The sequence below is a fragment of the Camelus dromedarius genome, chromosome 10 (assembly GCF_036321535.1).
Source record: "Camelus dromedarius isolate mCamDro1 chromosome 10, mCamDro1.pat, whole genome shotgun sequence".
NCBI classification, from domain to species: Eukaryota; Metazoa; Chordata; class Mammalia; order Artiodactyla; family Camelidae; genus Camelus; species Camelus dromedarius.
The window spans coordinates 30,576,096-30,596,371 of NC_087445.1; the positions used below are offsets into that span (position 1 = coordinate 30,576,096).

Below are 20,276 nucleotides of genomic sequence, written 5' to 3' on the forward strand. Positions count from 1 at the left end.
TCATATACCCCGAGTCAGTTATTTTTCTTTCGTAAGAGGAAATAATGCAACACAAGAGGCTACTAAAACAAACATACTCATTTATAATTTTATAATTGATATGAGCCAAATTAACTTCTCAAGTGAAAATTCTTCAGGAATAGAAAAATAATTGTTGGAAATCGTAGTTGAAGTGAACCAGTAGTTTGACTCTTTACTAGCGGAAGAGAACTTGAACAAGTTACTTCATCTTTTTAGCCTCAGTTTCCTCATCTGTAAAATGAGGATAATAATAATAATAACTAATTTATGCGGTTGCTGTCGTATTACATGAATTATTTACATTTAGTAAAGTCAGAAGTACTAGTCCCATAGTTACCCCAAAATAAGTTTTAACCATTATGACATTAGTAGTGGTAGTTGAATAAAAGGAATATTTCCATATCTGAAGCTGAGAAGTGTACTAGTGCTTTTATGGAATAGCTCCTGAAAAGTTGTGTTAATTTTTTGGTCCTTGATTTTCAATTGTAATTTTAAAATAATCTAGTCTGTAACTGGCTTCCCATATGCTGTTTTCAAGACTATCCGTGCAGAGATGTCTTTCACTGAAAACAATGGTTAACAGTGCTTGACTCATTAGGGGAGCTCAATTTAAACTAAGGAACCTTTGCTTAAATCCTTTCATAATGTAATTATTTGTTAATAGAATAATTATTCATAAATTTGCCTTGTAAATTACTTTTAATATTTTATTTAGTGACATAATACTTGTGTAGTGTGTTTATTACCTTTGTCTCCACAGTGTTTTATAGTTGTGACTCACATAAGAAACAATCCATTCACATGTCATTATTTTTAAGTAATAAAATATATTCCAAATTGATGTCACAAAATTTTAGACCTGGAAGAAACCATAATGTTCACCTAATCCACACATCCAGTTTTACAGATTGGAAGCAGGGATTGAAGCTAGAGAATGGCTGCAAGAAAGTGCTAAGAAGTTGCATATAGATTTGAATAAATTACAGGTTTTCTCAGAAGCATTGTGTATATAATAAATATTTCCTCAGTCCTGCAAAAGAACAAGGAGACTACTTCTCTTTTATATAAAGATAAATTTCTGAATGCTTAGTATCATTCCTAGTGACTAATGCTCAGAATCCTATATTCGCTAATAGTATCCATACTTAGAACTTAAAGGTAAAACATTCTATTGTATATAAACATAATAATGCATTTCTGATATTCTTAGTCCAAGAGAGATAAAATTCCTGCAGTTTAGTAGCAAAAAGTAATATGATGGTCTCAAACAGATTAAAATTAAAGTTTTGAGTCCCTCACTTTTTTGATGTATACAAATATTTTGTAAGTAACAGTTTTGCCAGACCACACTTTTAGATATCAGGAAATCATTTCTTTTTCTGTACTAGCCTAAAATCTGAGTCGTTACTAAATAAATGCTTTGAGTGAGCACAACTTTGAGAAAACCATAGATTATAACTGTTTGGTATGCATTTAAGATATACAAATGCTCTAGGAGAATATACTATAGATTGTCCACATGAATATGGTTTACAGCAAATAGATGACTAGTGGTTATTTTAGTTATGAAAACAATCACTTAGATATTACCATTGTTTTCTTTTCTCCTAGTATATACTTGTAAGATACGGAATTAACTTATTTTCACATTTACTGTGAGGAGAGTTTTATAGCTGCTCCATATGCTACTGAGCCTTTGTGAGCAAGAAATACATTAGATATGGAAGATGCCACATTATCATTACAGAACAACCTGGTGGTGTTAGTACCTTAGGCACATTTTATAATTTGAATCTCAGTTTCTTCATCTGTGCTGTGAAAGTGTTGATTGTATAAATACGTGATCTGCCAGGGCTAGACATTCAAGTCCCTGATATTAAAAGATAAGTTCCCTGCCCTTAGCCGGTGTATAGTTGAGTAGGAAAACATGGACTTAAAAAGATGATGATTCTATAAGGGACATATAAACAAGGCTCAAGGTGAATTTAGGAAGAAGACCTAAATCTGAAGAGGAGGGAATAAGTGTGGGATGGCAAGTGAGAGGAGGAAAGGAAGAAGGGAAAAGAGACTAGTTAAAAGGTATAGAGAAGTTTATACTTGAACTGATTCGTAAAGGAGTTGAAGATTGCTTCAGGATTTTTTTTTTTTTTTGGAGGATTTGAGAGGGGCATTCCAGAATACTGACTACAGTGAGCTGAAGTATATTCTCAGTATATTCTAATTTTATTTTAGCCTTTTAAAATTTCTAAATTTCTTGATTTGCTTTTTGTGGTGTTTATAATAATAATACATGTACATAATCAAATAATCTATAAGGCTAGTATTTATTATATATGATGTGTATTAGTAATTTATAGCATTATATTTTATATATAATATTTGTGATAGAATTAGGACTAAGACAGCATACCTAGTCTCAAAGTTACATTTTAGAAGGGATCTCATTCATTTATTTGAGGCAGCTGAGAGAAATAGCAATTAGCATTAGAAATAGGGAGAAAATCACCTACTAAGTGGAAAAGAAGAGAAAATACTTAATAGTTAGGAAGTTATGCCTACTAAGAATTTTAAGTTATATTTTTGAAAGCTTTAAGAATATTGCTTTAGTTTGAAAAGGTTGTAGTTACAGAAGAGGCATATCCAGTCCCCAACAGAGCTGAACTTGAAATTTTTATTTTGACCATTTAAAATAATATTTTGGTGAAAATAAGCTTGAATACAATACATCCTTATTAAAATTATGGTTGACTTCTGAATTAAGTTGCTGTTAAAAATGGGTACATGTAACGGGCTATTAAAAAAGGCTTTCTTAAAATATAGTTAAAGATTATTTAGTTTTGTAATTGCTTTTTAGTTGGCAGAATATTTTTCTTGGGGATGGAAGTGCAAAAGCATCATTATGAAGCCTCAAAAATTTAAAAATAGAGGTTTCCAAGTACAAGTAGTAGTTGAAACATAAATGGATTTTTCAGACTGATTTTAATCTCCTCAGTTAAATTTAAATTTTTTGACTTGTTTATTCTCAATTAAGATGAAAATTCAGAAATTAATTAGGAATTTTAGAAAGATGCTTCTTTCTCTGTAGTAGTGCAGCACTTCCACCCTCACTGAATTCTGTAATTTTATCTTTTTAATGTAAATCTTTAAAAATTGAATATACTTGGTAATACAGTCTGGATTTGCTTTTTGTTCAGAACTAGGGAATGTTAGAGCTTGATACTCCATGTAGTGCTATTTATTATAATTGTCATTCTTAAAAAAAAATGTGCTATTTAAGAAGGTTCAGAAAATGCTTTAGTGCAGTGATGAAAGGCTTTCAATTAACAAGACATTTATTGAGCACCTGCTTTGTTCTGGGACTTAGGGAAAAATTCCTGGCTTCAAGAGTTTAAAAAAATGGTATATGCACAGTTGTGAAAGGTAAAATATGTTAAAACTGTGATTCTCCAACTTGTTCCATTGTTAGAACACCAGGAGATCATAGGACTATTTGCAGAGTATTCTGAAATATGGATATATTTAGTTGTATGATTTTCTGCTAGGGATCCTAAAGGCTTAAAACAAATTATGGGAGGAAACCCTTAATTGAAGAGATTCTTAGTAGATCCTTAGTACCTTAGTTTTCCCCCCTACAAACTGGGAGAACATGATCACTTTTGGGTTTTTGTTGGTATGTCTTGGTTTAGTTCGTGAAATAACTACAGTTAACCCTTTAACAACACAAGGGCTGGGGGCGCTGACCCTCCCTGCTGTTGAAAATCTGCATCTAACTTGGCCCTCTGTATACCCTCCATATACTTGATTCCTCCATATCTGGGGTTCCGCATCTGCGGATTCAAACAACTGAGGATCAAAGGTCCTATAGTGCTGTGGTATTTACTGTTGAAAAAAAAATCCATGTATGAGTGGACTCATACAGTTTAAACCTTTGTTTTTCAAGGATCTTTATATTCTAAGGGCACATACTTTGAGGACTACCTTGATAAGCTTTATTATAGAGTGCTAGGGGAGTGCAGAGGGGGGGTAATTAACTAGGGGAGGTGGGGAAACTGGGATTGAAAAATACTTTATTAGATTTTATTCTAGAAATCATAGATTTGTAGGATGGGCAGACTATTAATAAGTTAAATTGAGGCGTTCATTAAACAATTATTTGGCCTATCTTATCAGTAGTATGTAAAGCACTGTAGTTACAATGGTAAACATGACTTTATCCCTCACTTCAAAGTGGTAGGTAGACAAACACTTACATGTGTGGAGGCAGGAGAGTACAGAGTATTCCAGATGAATAGCTTATATCCAGTAGTTATTTAGAGTATAGGATGATGAGATCCTTTAGTGGCAGATAAATCTAGAAAGATAGATTGGGGCTAATTATGGATGACCTTGATTGCTTGCTAAGGAATTTAGAATGTAGGCATTGTAGATCTATCACAGGATTTAGCTAAGAGAGTGACTTTGAAATACTAGTACTTTTACTAGTACTTTGAAGTTTGAATGCTGAGTGGAAGGAGAGTGAATGAAGAAAGAAAACCAGTTAAAAGACTCTGGAGTTAATACCATCAAGAGATAGTAAGCAGTAGAAATAAAATGGTGGATGAGGATACATGAGAGGTAAATTCAGCAAGTGAAAGTAGTATAACGGCAAGCTATTGGATATGGATGCAAAGGATGATGTCCAAAATAAATTTGAGCCCAGGTGATAGTGATGCTGAGGGAATGGGAGAGAGGAGGCATTCATTTGAAGATTTGAAGCTGAGAATTATTGGAAAGCTGCATATGGAGCTCAGCAGAATGACTAGGAATAGATTAGAGATATAATTAGAAATTAACCTGCAGAAGGATGATTGAAGAAATAGGAGTGAATGAGATTGCCCAGGACAGAGTCTAGTGAAAATACAAGGGGACCAAAGGCAGAATTTTGTGTAAGGATTGACTGTCTTCTGAAAAGACTGAAGATTAGAAAATATGATTAAAGTGTATATAATGCATATTAAAAGCTAAAATGCTTAATTAAGAAGAGGAAGTTAATTAAGGTGAAAAGAGTTTATTCTGGAATAAGTAAAAGGTATTCATTGGAAGATAGTAAACTGATAGACTTTAGTATTTTAGGAGGTTTTGTTCCATTTGAAAATAATAATTTGAAAACGATTTAAATTTAATACAGTAAAAATGCCCTAATAGATTCAAATGTATTTTGCTTTAAAGTCTGTTTCTCATTGTATTTATGCCCTTGTACTTAGTTTTATTTCTAAGGAAAAGGCTAGAGCAGGAAAAAGAAATCATGTTTTTGCAGAGAATATTTAGTGCTTTTCAGATGTCTTTTAGCTTTCAAATCATCTCTAGGCTCTCTCCACAAAATTAGAAATACATAGAACAAACAAATAGCTGTTTTCTTTTCCAAGGAACTTCTATAATAATATGAATCTTTAAAATATATATTAAATTACTTGAAGTGGTTGTTGTTCTTCTTTTTTTCAATGGGAAACACTAATAAATCCCAGTGGTACTATTATACATAACCAAGCCCTTTGTTGTATCATCTTCCACCTGGCACCTGTAAATATTCCACAATTAATCATCCTTAAAAGTCAAGATATTATAAGTATATATACTTTGAAAAAAGGCTTAGGAAAACCAATAGAGTGTTAATAGTGGTTATTGCTAAGTAGAAAGATACTGGGTATTTTTCATTTTCTTCTCTTAATGTTCTGTATATGCTAGATTTTCTGCAATAAGCATATTTTATAATTAATAAAATATTTTATTTAAAGGAAAGTAGTGTTTAACAACTTTGAATCAACTATATAGGTAAAGAATTGGGTTAAAAATTGTATCTTCAAAATTGTAAGACAGTACACTTATGTTAAATGTTGTAGCTGGGTAATGCAATTGTAAGTGATTAACTTTTCCTTCTACTTTCTCATTTTTTTTCTGCAATGACCATGTGTTGCTGTTATTTTTTATAATACAATTTAAAATATAAAGCCCACAGATTTTGTAGTTGCAATTTTAAGGACTTGGAATAGCCAGTGCTAAGAACTTAGCCCAAACTTTCATATTTAAAGCTTTTGGGTACAGCTATCTGAATATACTTTCAAACAAAGATAATTCTTCTGTTAGCTTCTTTTATACCTCTTTAAATGTTAGTATGTCTGGGAATTTAGACCTGTTCATTTCTGTCTAGGCACTCCTCTAAAAGATAAAAACAGATGAGACTACAGATTGAGATAAACCAGTTTGAAGTAACACAATTAACCTTTTGCTATAATTTATAAGTACTACTTTACTAATACTGCTCTTCTGTGGGAGTTTAAACCTTCTAAGTTAGCATCAATGAAAAAATATTGCTAGATATAATGCAGAAAGTGTTTGAATTGCTATTTAACACAGGAAGTATTTTGGGGAAGTATATTCACTTTCCAAAAGATAGCTTCTTTCTCCTTTTGTTATATCTCATCTGCTAGACATAAGTTTTCTTTCAAATGGTAACATTTATAATAGTTACAGTTTGGGTTTTCAAAAGCTATAAAGGTAAACATTTTTGTTTAAATTTTACAATCTATACTAGCCTAGTATGTTGACTTTTTTTAATTTATTTAAAAAAATTTTTATTGAAGTACAGTTAATTACAATGTGTCAATTTTTGGTATGCAGCACAAAGTCCTAGTCATGCATATATGTAAAAATACTCATTTTCATATTTTTTTCCATGAAAGGTTGTTACAAGATATTGAACATAGTTTTCTGTGCTATACAAAAGAAACTTTTTTTAAACCTATTTTTATATATAGTGACTAACATTTGTAAATAAACTCCCAAATTTATTCCTTCCCACCCCCTTTCCCTGGTAACCATAAGATTGTTTACTAAGTCTGCGAGCCTGTTTCTGTTTTGTAAATGAGTTCATAGTGACTTTTATGGTGATGGTGGTGTATATTCTCAGCTTTCTGAGGTTGAGATCAGAAAGAAAATCTCTCTTACAGAATGTGTATGCAGGTAGAATATTGACATTATTCTCCCTATGGCATTTCAAGTTTTATGTTTTTAAACTGCTTTTCAATTTCGGTGGTAGATTGCCTAACAAATACATAGAGGACACCAAGATTCTGCTAAATACACAATTCGTAGTGAATTCAGGAACTATTCTCATGTTTGTTCTAAAAATGAGAACAAATCTATTTCATTTTGCACTGAGGAGAGAAACGGATCATCTCTCAAAAAGTTATTATATAGAAATCTTTTCCCATAAGAAATAGTTACAAAGGTAGATTGTTTCCATGTTAGCCTACGAGCCCAATTTTTAACATCTGAATTAGAAAAATTGGAAGATAAAAATACTAGAATATAATCAGTAAATAAAATTGAAGACATATTTCATATTTGTCTTGAATATTTGTGCTTGAGGAAAAGCAGGTTTAAATTTGACTCTATTCCCATAGATAAACTCCTTCCCTGGCTCCCTCATTTTCTTCTCTGATGCTGCCTTATTTGCAAGGCATTCCCTCTGTCTGGTCAGCCTCTATCCTCCTCAGCCTCCTTTGTTTTCTTTCATAGCATTGATTGCAACCTAATTTATAGCATGATTTAATGATAAATCTTTTTCTCCTAACTAGAATGTAAAATCTATGAGGGCAGAGACATTTTCTGCTTGGTTTGTTGCTATTTGACTTCTGTAAATGTTGATTTGAAATTAAGTAGTAGGTGGTTTAAATTGTAGGTGGTATAGGTCATTTTCAAAGGTTTATGGGACACGTCTCTCCCAAAGGGTGTTTCCCAGATTGCCAGCGTTAGAATGATGTTAAAGCAGATTCCTTGGCCCTCGAATAGCATATTTAAGTCTGTTAATTCAGAATCTGAGTGGTGATTAGAAAGCTACATTTTTAATAAGCTCCCTAAATGATTTTTACACACAATAAAGTTCCAGGACTGATACTTCAAGATATAGTAACACTGTTTCATGGTTGATTTCACATCAGAATTTGGAATTTTCCATTCATTGAAGTGTTTTTATCACTGCTTTTATACTTGTCAACCTTTATTAACATTGTATTTTGGGTTATAGTCAGAATGAAGGGGAAAAATTGAGAAGCAGATTCATATATTCACGGTTTCCTGGGAAATACAATTTGAAGAAATTAAATGGGAATAAGTCAAGGATAGTGTGGGGGAGGGATGAGGAGACATGATACTAGGTGTTTGCATTATTCCTCTGAGAAAGACTGGAGAGAGCTTGAATGTCATGTGTTTGTGAAAGACTATTACACAAAGTAGTCTCTGTTTTTAGATTTTTTTTTCATTGTTTTAAAACTTTTTATTGGTGAATTTCTAACATAAAAAAATCAAAAGAGTATTTGAACCTTTATGTTCCTCACAGTATTTATTCGTGGCTGATTTTGTCCCATCTATACCTTCTGTATACCTCCCTTCTGTATTATTTTGAAGCAAATTATTAACATTAGATTTTTCTGTAAATGCTTAAGTTTGTAACTCTCAGAAATGGGGACTCTTTCATTTAAAATGTAATTACTGTACCATATCACACCAAAAGTTTTTTGGTGCACAGATTTTTGGATAGCAAATATCCAGTCAGTTGTCACATTTTGTATTGTTTCAAAAATTATTTTAAAAATTTGATATATAGTTTGTTTGAATCACAATCCAAATAAGTCCACGAGTTACATAGTTGGTTCATATGTATTTTAATTTATAGATTTCTTTTCTTCTCTATCTCCCCCCACTCTTCCTCCCCAACCTTCTTGCAGTGATTTTGTTGAAGAAAACAGATTGTTCGTGTGGAGTCTTCTGCAGTCTTGAATTTTGCTGATAATGTTCCATTCTTTTGTTCTCTGTATTTCCTATAAATTGGTAGTTGGTTCTAGAAGGTCCATCAAATTCAGGATCACTTTTTTAGGGGAGGCAAGGGCAAGACCATAACTCTTTAGATAATGTTGGGTTCATCCATCAGTTTCTGGTTGTATGTTTTAACTCAATTATGAATTGTTAGGTTTAGCATGATGGCACGATGTAATTTTGCTGAATTTCTTAAAATGAAAGGTAATGAGTGGTGATTTTATAGTGAAGTTTTACTTACTTTCTTTACATTTAAAATTATCTGTTGAATTTTCTATGACAAGTCATTTTTTTCTGTTTCTTCCTTTAGTAGAATTTAGAACATGAAAGTAATTTCAGGAATAAGCTATTTTATTTATCATCTGAGAAAATTGATTTTAGTTTAGAGTTATATTAAAGCATTAATTTTGTGAGTAATCCCTGTTATGTAGGGCTAATATGTTAAATAGTAGCAAAAATTTTAAAAACCTGAAGTTAAAGACCCTGGATTCTATTCCCATGTGCATTTATCCATTTAGATGTGTTTGTGTGATCTTACATCATTTATCAGCTGTGGATAATAATACAATTCTTTGTGTTTCTCATTTGGTCTTTAGGAGCAGTAAAAAGAATTCCAAAGTAAGCTCTCATAACATTGCGTTGCACTATATTGGACAACATAATAATACAGTAATTGACCTCATAGTCTTCTGGCTCACTTTTAAGTTTTTTGTTTCTCTATTATAGTTGTGTATGAGTGCCAAGCCTTTATAAAGTTTAAAGTTTTTAACTAGAGTTCTGAAACATCCTCCAACCCATACAGTATGCAAAAATGTATGTGGGAATATGACATACATCTAAGTTTTTCCAGGGAAAGGATGCAAAATTTTAATAGGTCATCAGAGGAGCACAGACCCCAAGAGGGTTAAGAACCATAGTTTAAAATACAGAATTAACAAGCACCCAGTAAGTTATGATGATGTTTAAAGTAGAGAAGATTCCAATTCAGTGAAGAAAAATTAGGCCTTTAATGGAATTAACAGAGAATTCAAATAGTACCCAAAGATAGTCTTATAGTATGCCTGTGTTTATACTATTAGGTGTTTAAACAGACTTGTTTAACTCTGACCATGAAGCAATAGTTTTGCTCTGCGCTAAATTAAGAGGGAAAATGTCTTGGAAATAGTCTTCTTGGTATTCTAGAACTCCGAAAGAGTTAATATATGACTTACTGTACTGGAGATGTCTTAACTTTGTGAGTAAAGTGAGTTTAATTCTGGTTTTGCCAATGACACTTGTGTTGAACTAGACATTGACTTTCTCTAGAATTCCATTTCCAGTCATTGGCCATTAACTTCATCAAATTCAAAACAGTTTCTAAACACTTAAAGTGCCTCCTTCTCTACTTATAAGTCTCTTTCTTCTTTCTATATCTAGTGAAATCCTAATTATCAGAGGCTCAGCTCAGATTTTATCTCCTCTAACCTGATACATAATTAATTGCTTTTTTCACTGTATTCCATGATTCTTTGTTTTGCATCTGTTTATAGCACTAAAAAAATTCATGTTATGATAGATCTGTCTCTCTATATTGTGATATAATAATTGTTTGGTAATTCTTGAGTTAATGAAATAAATGAGCTTATGCAAAAATCAAATAAATATTCAGTTATATCAAATCAAAATTCCTGCTTGTTTTTTTAATAAGACTCTGCAGAGTTGTCATCTTCTCAAGAAAACTTCTTTATGCCTTTTTTTCCTCCCTCTTCTTTTCAGCTTTGGTTAGGTATATTCTTCTGTTTTTACAGAACCCACCTTTTGTGTTCATATGATTTGTATCTGTTTGCATGTCTGTTTGCCACCCTAAAGTTTAAGATTTTCTTATGTATTTTTGTATCTCTGGAAACTGGCTCTTCAAGTGCAGAGAAACTCAATACATATTGAGTTGAATTCAAATACCATATCCTCTCCTAAGGTATGGATCCAGTATTTAAAATCATATGATAGGAGGTAGTACATGATTAATGTAGTAAGACAGGTACTGTTCCTTATATTCAACAATGCTTATTATTTGATAGGCACTGTAGAAGGATTCAAAGATGAATATGGGAAGATAGGAGTTGATAAACTAAGTTCATGTCGGGGTCATTCCAGGCAACAAGAATAGCACATTCAAAAGTGCAAAGGGGAAAAAGCCACTGTATACAGCTAAGGAATGATCAGTAGTTTGTTTTGGCTTGAGTGCTAGTTATATATAGAAAAGTAATGACAGCTGTGACTGGAGGGGCCAGATGATGGTGCCAGCCCATAGAGGGCCTAATATGCTCTGCTAATGAAGAGTTTGATATTCCATATTAGTGAGTTATTAAATTAAAAGCTTTTAAGTTAGAGAATTACAAGGGACACATATGAAGTGAATTAGAAGAGAAGACTAACATCTATTTGATCTTTTCCCATCCCTTAATTTTCCGCTTGTCTTAATTTTAATTTTGTATTTGACTTTGCTTCTCTTAGGCAACAGATTTGGTGAAAGATTTATATAGAAATGTATCTGAAAAGTTGTTTTATATTAAGCAAAAATCTTAGAATAATGCTAGAGAAAAGAGAAAGACAGAACTTTTTTTGCCAAATAATTTAGATAGTATACCAGATCTAAATAATTAAATCATTTAAGTTGGACTTAGTTGTTTTGTTTCTTTAACTGGATTTGCCATAGTAGTTTTTTTTAAACATTTTTTTATTGAGTAATAATCATTTTACAATGTTGTGTCAAATTCCAGTGTAGAGCATAATTTTTCAGTTACACATGAGCATAGATATATTCATTGTCACATTTTTTTTTTACTGTGAGCTACCACAAGATCTTGTATATATTTCCCTGTGCTATACAGTATAATCTTGTTTATCTATTCTACATTTTGAAATCCCAGTCTGTCCCCTCCCACCCCCTGACCCCCTGGCAACCACAAGTTCGTATTCTATGTCTGTGAGTCTGTTTCTGTTTTGTATTTATTTATTTATTTTTTTTTCAGATTCCACATGTGAGTGATCTCATATGGTATTTTTCTTTCTCTTTCTGGTTACTTCACTTAGAGTGACATTCTCCAGGGACATCGATGTTGCTGCAAATGGTGTTATGTTGTTGGTTTTTGTGGCTGAATAGTATTCCATTGTATAAATATACCACGTCTTCTTTATCCAGTCATATATTGATGGACATTGAGGCTGTTTCCATGTCTTGGCTATTGTAAATAGTGCTGCTATGAACATTGAGGTGCAGGTGTCATTATGAAATATGGTTCTTTCTGGATATATGCCCAGGAGTGGGATTCCTGGGTCATATGGTAAGTCTATTCCTAGTCTTTTGAGGAATCTCCATACTGTTTTCCGCAGTGGCTTTCCTTGCTTCCCTCTCCCGCTCTTAATGACTTAGATGTCTCTTACAATTTTGTGTTTATTCTATTTGGAATTCATGGTAGTTATCACCTTTCCAGTTATGAGTTTCTCATTTTTGTGGCATCCTGCTTCTTTTCTATTTAAAGAAGACTTGTCAGTATTTCTTTTAACATGGGTTTAGTGTTGCTAAACTCTTTTAGTTTTTGCTTGTCTGTGAAGTTCTTTATCTCTCCTTCTATTCTAAAGGATAGCCTTGATGAATAGAGTATCCTAGGCTGCATCTTTTTTTCATTCAGGACTTTGAATATATCTTGCCACTCCCTTCTGGCCTGTAGTGTTTGTGTAGAGAAATCAGCTGAGAGCCTATGGGGGTTCCCTTGTAACTCACTCTGTTTTTCTCTTGCTGCCGTTAGGATCATTTCTTTATCCTTGACTCTGGCCATCTTGACTATGATATGTCTTGGTGTGGGTCTATTTGGGTTCTTCCTCTTTGGGACCCTCTGAGCTTCCTGTACTTGGATATCTCATTCCTTCTTTAGGTTTGGGAAGTTTTCACCCATGATTTCTTCAAATACCTTTTCAATCCCCTTTGCTCTTTCTTCCCCTTCTGGAACCCCTATTAAGCATAGATTGGCATGCTTTATATTATCCCATAGGTCCCTTATAATGTTTTCATTGTTTTTCTCTCAGCTGTTCTGATTGGGTGCTTTCTGTTGTCCTGTCTTCTAGGTCACTTATTCGTTCCTCTGCATTATCTAGCCCACTTTGTACAGCCTTTAGATCAGCTCTCATCTCAGCAAATGAGCTTACTGATTCTGCTTGGTTCTTCTTTATAGCTTCAATTTCATTTTTGACATATTTTATATCTCTAAACACTATTTCTTTTAGTTCCTTCAGTACTTTGATCACTCCTTTTTTGAAATCTTGATCTGGTAGGCCATCGATGTCTATTTCCTTGATCGTGCTTCCAGGGGATTTCTCTTGATCTTTTAATTGGGGGTGGTTCCTCTGCTTCTTCATATTGTTCATATCTCTCTGGCACCAGTGGGTGGGCGGGTCACTCCCCCTCCCGATGTGGCAGTCAGATGCTGCACTTGGGCAAGGCAGGTGGGCAGATCACACCCCCTCACAGTACTGTGGTCAGGTGCTGCGTTCCTGCCAGGAAGGTGGGTGGCCACCTGCCCTCTCCCGGCGCCGGTCGCTCTGCTGCTCTGTGCAGCTGCCCGTTCTGCCTCCAGTTCACGCTCTGTAGGCAGGCTCGGGGAAGACCGTGGAACAGCCCTGCCTCTGCTCTGTGCCAAATCTCAACTCCTTGTCTGTCTTGGCTGTGTGAGTTCTCTGAGGTGCCAGGGCAGAAAGATCCTATCTGCCTCAGGCTGTAAACAAGTCTCAGTCCTGCCTAGGAGGTTGCGGAGCCCCTGGGTGTGGATTCAGGTCTCAGCCCCGCCCCTGCCCAGTCGCTGTGCACAGGAGGATATGGCGGCTGTGGCTGTGCCCTGCCTCTCTTCTCAGAGAAGTTCCAGTAATGGCGCTGCAGGTCTGAAGAGACAAAGGCTATGGCGCCCCTCCCCCCATGGCACACCAGCCATGTTGCTTTGCTTTTTTCACAATTTATGGGGGACTGAGGTTGTTCTGCTCCATATCCCCTCCCAGCCACGGCATGCAGCACCATGCAGTCCCCTGGGGCTGCCTCAGTGCAGCTGCCCCAGTCCTTCGCCCAGCTCAGGCAGCCTGTCCCGCTCCCAGCTGCCGGCTTATGTCTCGGGCTGGATGTCGCGGGGACCCTTTCTGCCTGTTTAACTTAGTTCTGTTGGTCAAGGGGTGCTTGGGGCAGATCTGAGCCTCGGAGGCTCCCCCTCTGTCCCTCTGGCCTCTCCATTGGTGAAGGGGAGACCCAGCGAACGAGTGCTAGTCCTCCTTTGCCACTCTCTCCCCGTGGGACCCATCCCACACTGTTTTGCTTTTTCTTCTTTTTTCCTTTTCTCCTACCAGATTTTTGGTGTCTTTGTCTTTCGAAGAGGGTGATGTTCTTTCGGAGTTCTGCAGGTGCTCTAGCTGGCTGAGTGGGTCTGTAGATGTGAGTTTCGGTGTATTTGTGGGAGAGGGTGAGCTACAAGCATCCTTCTACTCTGCCATCTTGCTTCTCAGTGCCATGTGTAATTTTATATCTTGCTTATCACTTACTAGATTTGATTTTATCTGTTACTTGATTGTTACCTGTAAATATTATTACATATGTGACTATACACTAACAGGATAACAACAGTGGGACCTTGTAGTGAGGGTTTTGTGTTTTGTTTTGCTTTGTTTTGTTTGACCCTGTGGGGTTTTTACCTAGGAATTTTATTTTTTGCCATGTGAATTAGTTATGTTTTGCTTTGTTTGGCTACCAACAAAAAATGACAGACCACTTTCACTAAAAATTAGCCTAACATTGACAGATAACTAAATAAAGAAGTTGTGGTATGTATATACACACACATACACATATACATACATGCAATGGAATACTACTCAGCCATAAAAAATAAATAAATAAAATAATGCCATTTGGTGCAACATGGGTGGACCTGAAGATTGTCCTTCTAAGTGAAGTAAGCCAGAAAGAGAAAGAAAAATACCATATGATACCACTTATATGTGGAATCTAAAAAAAAGATGCAAATGAACTTATTTAAAAATAGAAACAGACTCACAGATATAGAAAACAAACTTAACAGTTACTAGGGTGGAAAGGGGAGTGTGGAGGGTTAAATTGAGAGTTTAGGATTTGTAGATGCTAACTACTATATATAAAATAGACAAACAACAAGTTTATACTGTATAGCACAGGGAACTCTATTCATTATCTTGTAGTAGCCTATAATGAAAAAGAATATGAAAACAAATATATGTATGTATATGTATGACAAAAATATGGTGTACACCAAAAATTGACACAACATTGTAAACTGACTATACTTCCATTTGAAAAAAAAAAAACAAACCTAAGAAAAATAGACTGATTCATTAAGAAGTAGGTTAAAGTCATCAGTCATGGCATGGTTTGTGAAACTTAAGAATATACCTTAAAAATATTTTTAAATGTTTGTAATCACACAAGTTAGCTAGTTCCTAATGTTTTTATTACTTTATGATTGTCCTTTTCAACAGTACTTTTGATTAATTTACCAATCTAGAGTAAGGAGTAGAGACAACCTGCCTTGGCTGCCTTTAATACGGAAAGGCCCAGCAGAAGTTTTGAAATTACATTTTATTTATCATAATTTTAGTAATTGTTATGTGCCACTCAGTCACTTTTGGAAAAGCTTTATCTGTATTAAATTATTTAATCCCCATGACATCTCTTCAAGTAATTAATGATTTACATAACTTGTTTTACAAATGAAGAAACAAGACACAAAGATTAATTTGCCCAAACTAGTTAGTGACAGAACCTGGATTTGAATCCAGACTGGCTCCAGAGCCCCAGGTGCTTAATCACTGTGCTGTGCTGCTTATGAGCAGGAGCTGTAGGGATTGAGAGAAAGGAGACTTTCTACCTGAGAGAGAGGCTGGGGAGGAATGGATCATTAAAGAGTCCAAGGCAGAGGAAGCATTTAGATACTTGTGGTATAGGATCAACAGGATTCACTTGCAATATAAATCATTACTAATTATGTATGTTAAATATAACTTGTGAAAATCTAAAGGAAATAATTGAAGTGTTATTGTAGTGTACATGGACTTTGCTTAGCACCCCAGTGACTAGTGATTGTTTTATTAATAGTTTATTAATTAAAAAATAATGTGTACATCTTGGCAAAAATTAAACATTACAAGAAGTATTACAATAACAATTGTTTTCTTCTCTCCTGTTGCCTGGTCCCCTACTGTTACGAGGCTACTGCTGTTACTAGTTTCTTATATTCAATTAGGTGTTTCAGGTTTTTTTCTGTTTATGTGAAGCTTTACCATTTTTTTTAAATTGAGGTATAGTTGATTTACAATATTATATTAGTTTCAGGTATACAATATGATTCAAAATTTTTGTAGATTATAAAATTATTTTAAAATATTAGCTATTTTCCTTGTGCTGTGCAATACATCCTTGCAGCTTATTTATTTTATACATTATAATTTGTACCTATTAATCTTCTACCCCTATCTTTGCCTCTCCCCACTGGTAGACATTTCATTGTTCTCTATATCTGTGAATCTGGTTTTGTTTTGTTATAGTCATTCATTTGTTGTTGTTGTTTTAGATTCCACAAATAAGTGATATCATACAGTATTTGTCTTTCCCTCTCTGACTTATTTCACTAAGCATAATACCCTCCAAGTCCATCCATTTTGTTGAAAATGGCAAAATTCCTTTCTTTTTTATGGCTGAGTAGCATTGCATTGTGTGTGGATGTATATGTGCATATATGTGCACACACACATACATACATACATACTACTTCTTCTTTATCCATTCATCTATTGATGTATACTTAGGTTAGTTCCGTATCTTAACTATTGTAAATAATTATAAATCCTGCTGGGAACATTCAGAAGCATGTAACTTTTCAAATTAGTGTTTTTGTTTTCTTCAGATTTATACCCTGGAGTGGAATTATGGAGCATATGCTAGTTCCATTTTTAGTTTTTTGAGGAACCTCTATAGTATTTTGTACAGTGACTGCACCAATTTACATTCCCACCAACAATGTACAGGGGTTCCCTTTTCTCCATATCCTTGCCAGCACTTGTTGTCTGGTCTTTTTGATAATGACCATTTTGACAGGTGTAAGATGATGTCTTAATGTGGTTTTGATTTGCATTTCTATGATGATTAGCAATGTAGAGCATCTTTTCATGTGACTGCTGGCCATCTGTATGTGTTCCCTGGAAAAATGTCTCTTCAGGTCTTCTAGTTGTTTGTTTTTTGGATACTGAGTTGTATAAGCTGTTTATATATTTTGAATAGTAAACGCTTGTCAGTCATATCATTTACAAATATTTTCTCCCATTCAGTAGGTTGTCTTTTCATTTTATTGATGGTTTCCTTTGCTGGGAAAAAGCTTTTAAGTTTAGTTAGGTACAATTTAAAATTTTTTGCTTTTGTTTTCTTTGCCTTAGGAAAGGAAATACTGAACAGGAAATATCAAAAACTTATTGGTATGATTTATGTCAAAGAGTCCTCTGCCTATGTTTTCTTCTAGGATTTTTATGGTTTCCCATCTTACATTTAGGTCTTTAATCCATTTTGAGTTTATTTTAGTATATAATATAAGAAAATGTGTTAATTTCATTATTTTACATGTAAGCTGTCCAGTTTTTCCAGCACCACTTATTGAAGAGACTGTCTTTTTCCTGTTGTATACTCTTGTCATAGATTAGTTGACCATTAGTGTGTGGATTTATTTCTGGGCTCTCTGTTCTGTTCCATTGATCCATGTGTCTTTTTGTGCTACTATCATACTGTTTCGATTACTGTAGTTTCTTAGTGTAGTTTGAAGTCAGGGAGCTTGATACCTCCAGCTCTGTTCTTCTTTCTCAAGATTGCTTTGACTATTTGGTGTCTTTTGTGTTTCCATACAGATTTTAGAATTATTTATTCTAGTTCTGGAAAAACACTTTTGGTGTTTTGATAGGGGTTGTATTGAATCTGTAAATTGACGTACGTAGTATGCTCATTTTAACAATATTAATTCTTCCAGTTCATGTACACGAATTATCTTTCCATCTGTTTGTGTTATTTTCAGTTTCTGTCACTAGTGTCTTATAGCTTTCTGGGTACAGGTATTTTACGTCCTTAGATCTATTCCTAGGTATTTTATTCTTTTTGCTGTGTGGTAAATGGAATTTTTTAAAAATTTCTCTTTCTGATAGCTCATTATTAGTGTGTAGAAACTCAGCAGATTTCTGTATATTAATTTTGTATCCTACAACTTTACTGAATTTATTGATGAGTTTTAGTAGTTTTGGAGGGGTGTCTTTAGGATTTTCTATGTTTAGTATCATGTCATCTGCAAACAGTGACAGTTTTACTTCTTCTTTTTCAATTTGGATTCCTTTTATTTTTCTTGTCTGATTCCTGTCTCTAGAACTTCCAATACTATGTTGAATAAAAGTTAGCTGTCTCAGATTTTAGCATGTTCAAAACTGAACTTTTGGTTTGTTGTTTTGTTTTTCTAAGCCTGTTCTTACTTTCTGAGCAAGTGACTCCACTATCTGTGAAGTGGCCCTAGCCAAAAAAAAAACTAGCTTTTTTCATTGATTCTTCCTTTGCACTTATTTTTCACGTTAAGCTTATCAACCATTTCTGAGTTTTCTTCTCCTAACGTATATTTTAAATCTTGCCCATTTCTCTCCACTGTCATCACTTAAGTACAAACTATTATCATCTCTTGCTTGGAATACTGCTATAGTTTCCTGATTTGTTTTCCTGTTTCTGCTTTTTCCTTCTGGAATCCATTTTCTTCCCAGCAGTCAGAGTGAACTTTAAAAAATGTACATTGAGAAGTCAGTACCTTGCATCAAGCATTTCATTGGCACATAGGCTATAGTAAGGAGTTTGGCTTATTGTCTTTCACATACCTGCCAAGCCATATCTCCCCTCAGGGCCTTTATACTTGTTCTTTCTTTTATCTAGAACACTTATCCCCAAGGTTTTCTTTGAGTTTTTGTTTGCTTGTTTTTTTCTTTGAGTTTTTGTTTGCTTGGTTTTTTGTTTGTTTGTTTGTTTGATCATGGCTGGCTCCTCCTCCTGTCACTTCCTCAGAGAAGTTATTCTTGACTGTCTTCCACAGAACTTATAATATCTAGCTTATAATTAGAACTTATGTGTGTGTATATGTTTACTCACTTTTTGCATATCTTCTTACTAGCAAGCCCAGTTTGAGGCTCTGAAAGTATTAGCAAAATGAAATCCTTATCTTCCTGGAACTTTCATTCTGGTGAAGAGATGGATAATTACCAAATAAGTAATTATATAATGCAATGTACTATCGTAGCATGAAGTAACAAGAAGAAAAAGAAAGCAGAGTAAGGAAATAGAGAATGACAAGGGATCCATTACTAGTTATGGTGGTCAGAGAAGTCCTCTCAGATATGGTGACATTTGACCAGAGATTTGAATTAAGTGATAGTGCCTAGCCATACAAATATCTGGGGGGAAATGCTTTACAGGAGAGAGATAAAGTGCAAAGCAGATTTTGGTGTGGCTGAGAATAACAAGGTGGCCAGAACACCAAAAACTGAGGGCAGAGTAGTAGAAAATAGGGTCTGCAGTGGTAGATGAGGGCCATAACACAGTAGCTCTTGTAGGCCATCAGAACTTCAGATTGTATTTAAGTGTAACTGGAAGGCTTTGGAGGAGACAGAGTAGAGGAATAGCATGATCTGATTACCTTTTTTTAAGATTTTGAAAAATATTATCTTATTATTTTTAATTTTTTTTTATTTTTGGGGGAGGAGGTAATTAGGTTCATTTATTTTTACAGGAGGTACTGGGGATTGAACCGAGGATCTTGTGCATGCTAAGCTTGAGCTATACCCTCCCTCCTGGTTACCTTTTTAAAAGGACTAGCTGGGTTGCTGCATGAAGAACAGGCTGTAGGGAGATCAGAGTAGAAGCCAGGAGACCTGGCACAAAGAGATGGCAATAATTGAGGTGAGGGTTTGAACATTTTCACAAACACACACTGCTGCATGCCACATGTATGTTAACATACACATATACTTGTATATAATTATGTTTGGGTTAAAACATATATTTTGTCCAGAGACTTCTTTTTTACATTCAGCAGTGTAATATGGACATCTTTTACAGTGAGTACTTACAGATATACCTGTTGGTTTTGATGGATGATTGTACCGCATGTTGTGATGTACATGACTGTATTTAATGTCTCCTGTTGAAGATCTTTTATATTTCCAGGTTGTTCTTTTTGAATAACAAACAATACTTTGTGTATGTGTGTGTGTGTGTGCATTGCTCATAGTTGTTGTGGATATATAATACCTAGAAGCATGATGGGTCAAAGGATATATGCACATTA

At 34.4% G+C, this 20,276-nt stretch overlaps 2 protein-coding genes across 3 annotated transcripts in view; both read left to right on the forward strand.

The window, feature by feature from the left end:
* RANBP6 (RAN binding protein 6) overlaps window positions 1–20,276 on the forward strand; it is a 93,537-nt gene that overhangs the window by 71,198 nt on the left and 2,063 nt on the right. The gene's annotated exons all lie outside the window — the stretch shown is intronic.
* BRD10 (bromodomain containing 10) overlaps window positions 1–20,276 on the forward strand; it is an 86,592-nt gene that overhangs the window by 1,532 nt on the left and 64,784 nt on the right. The window lies entirely within an intron of this gene.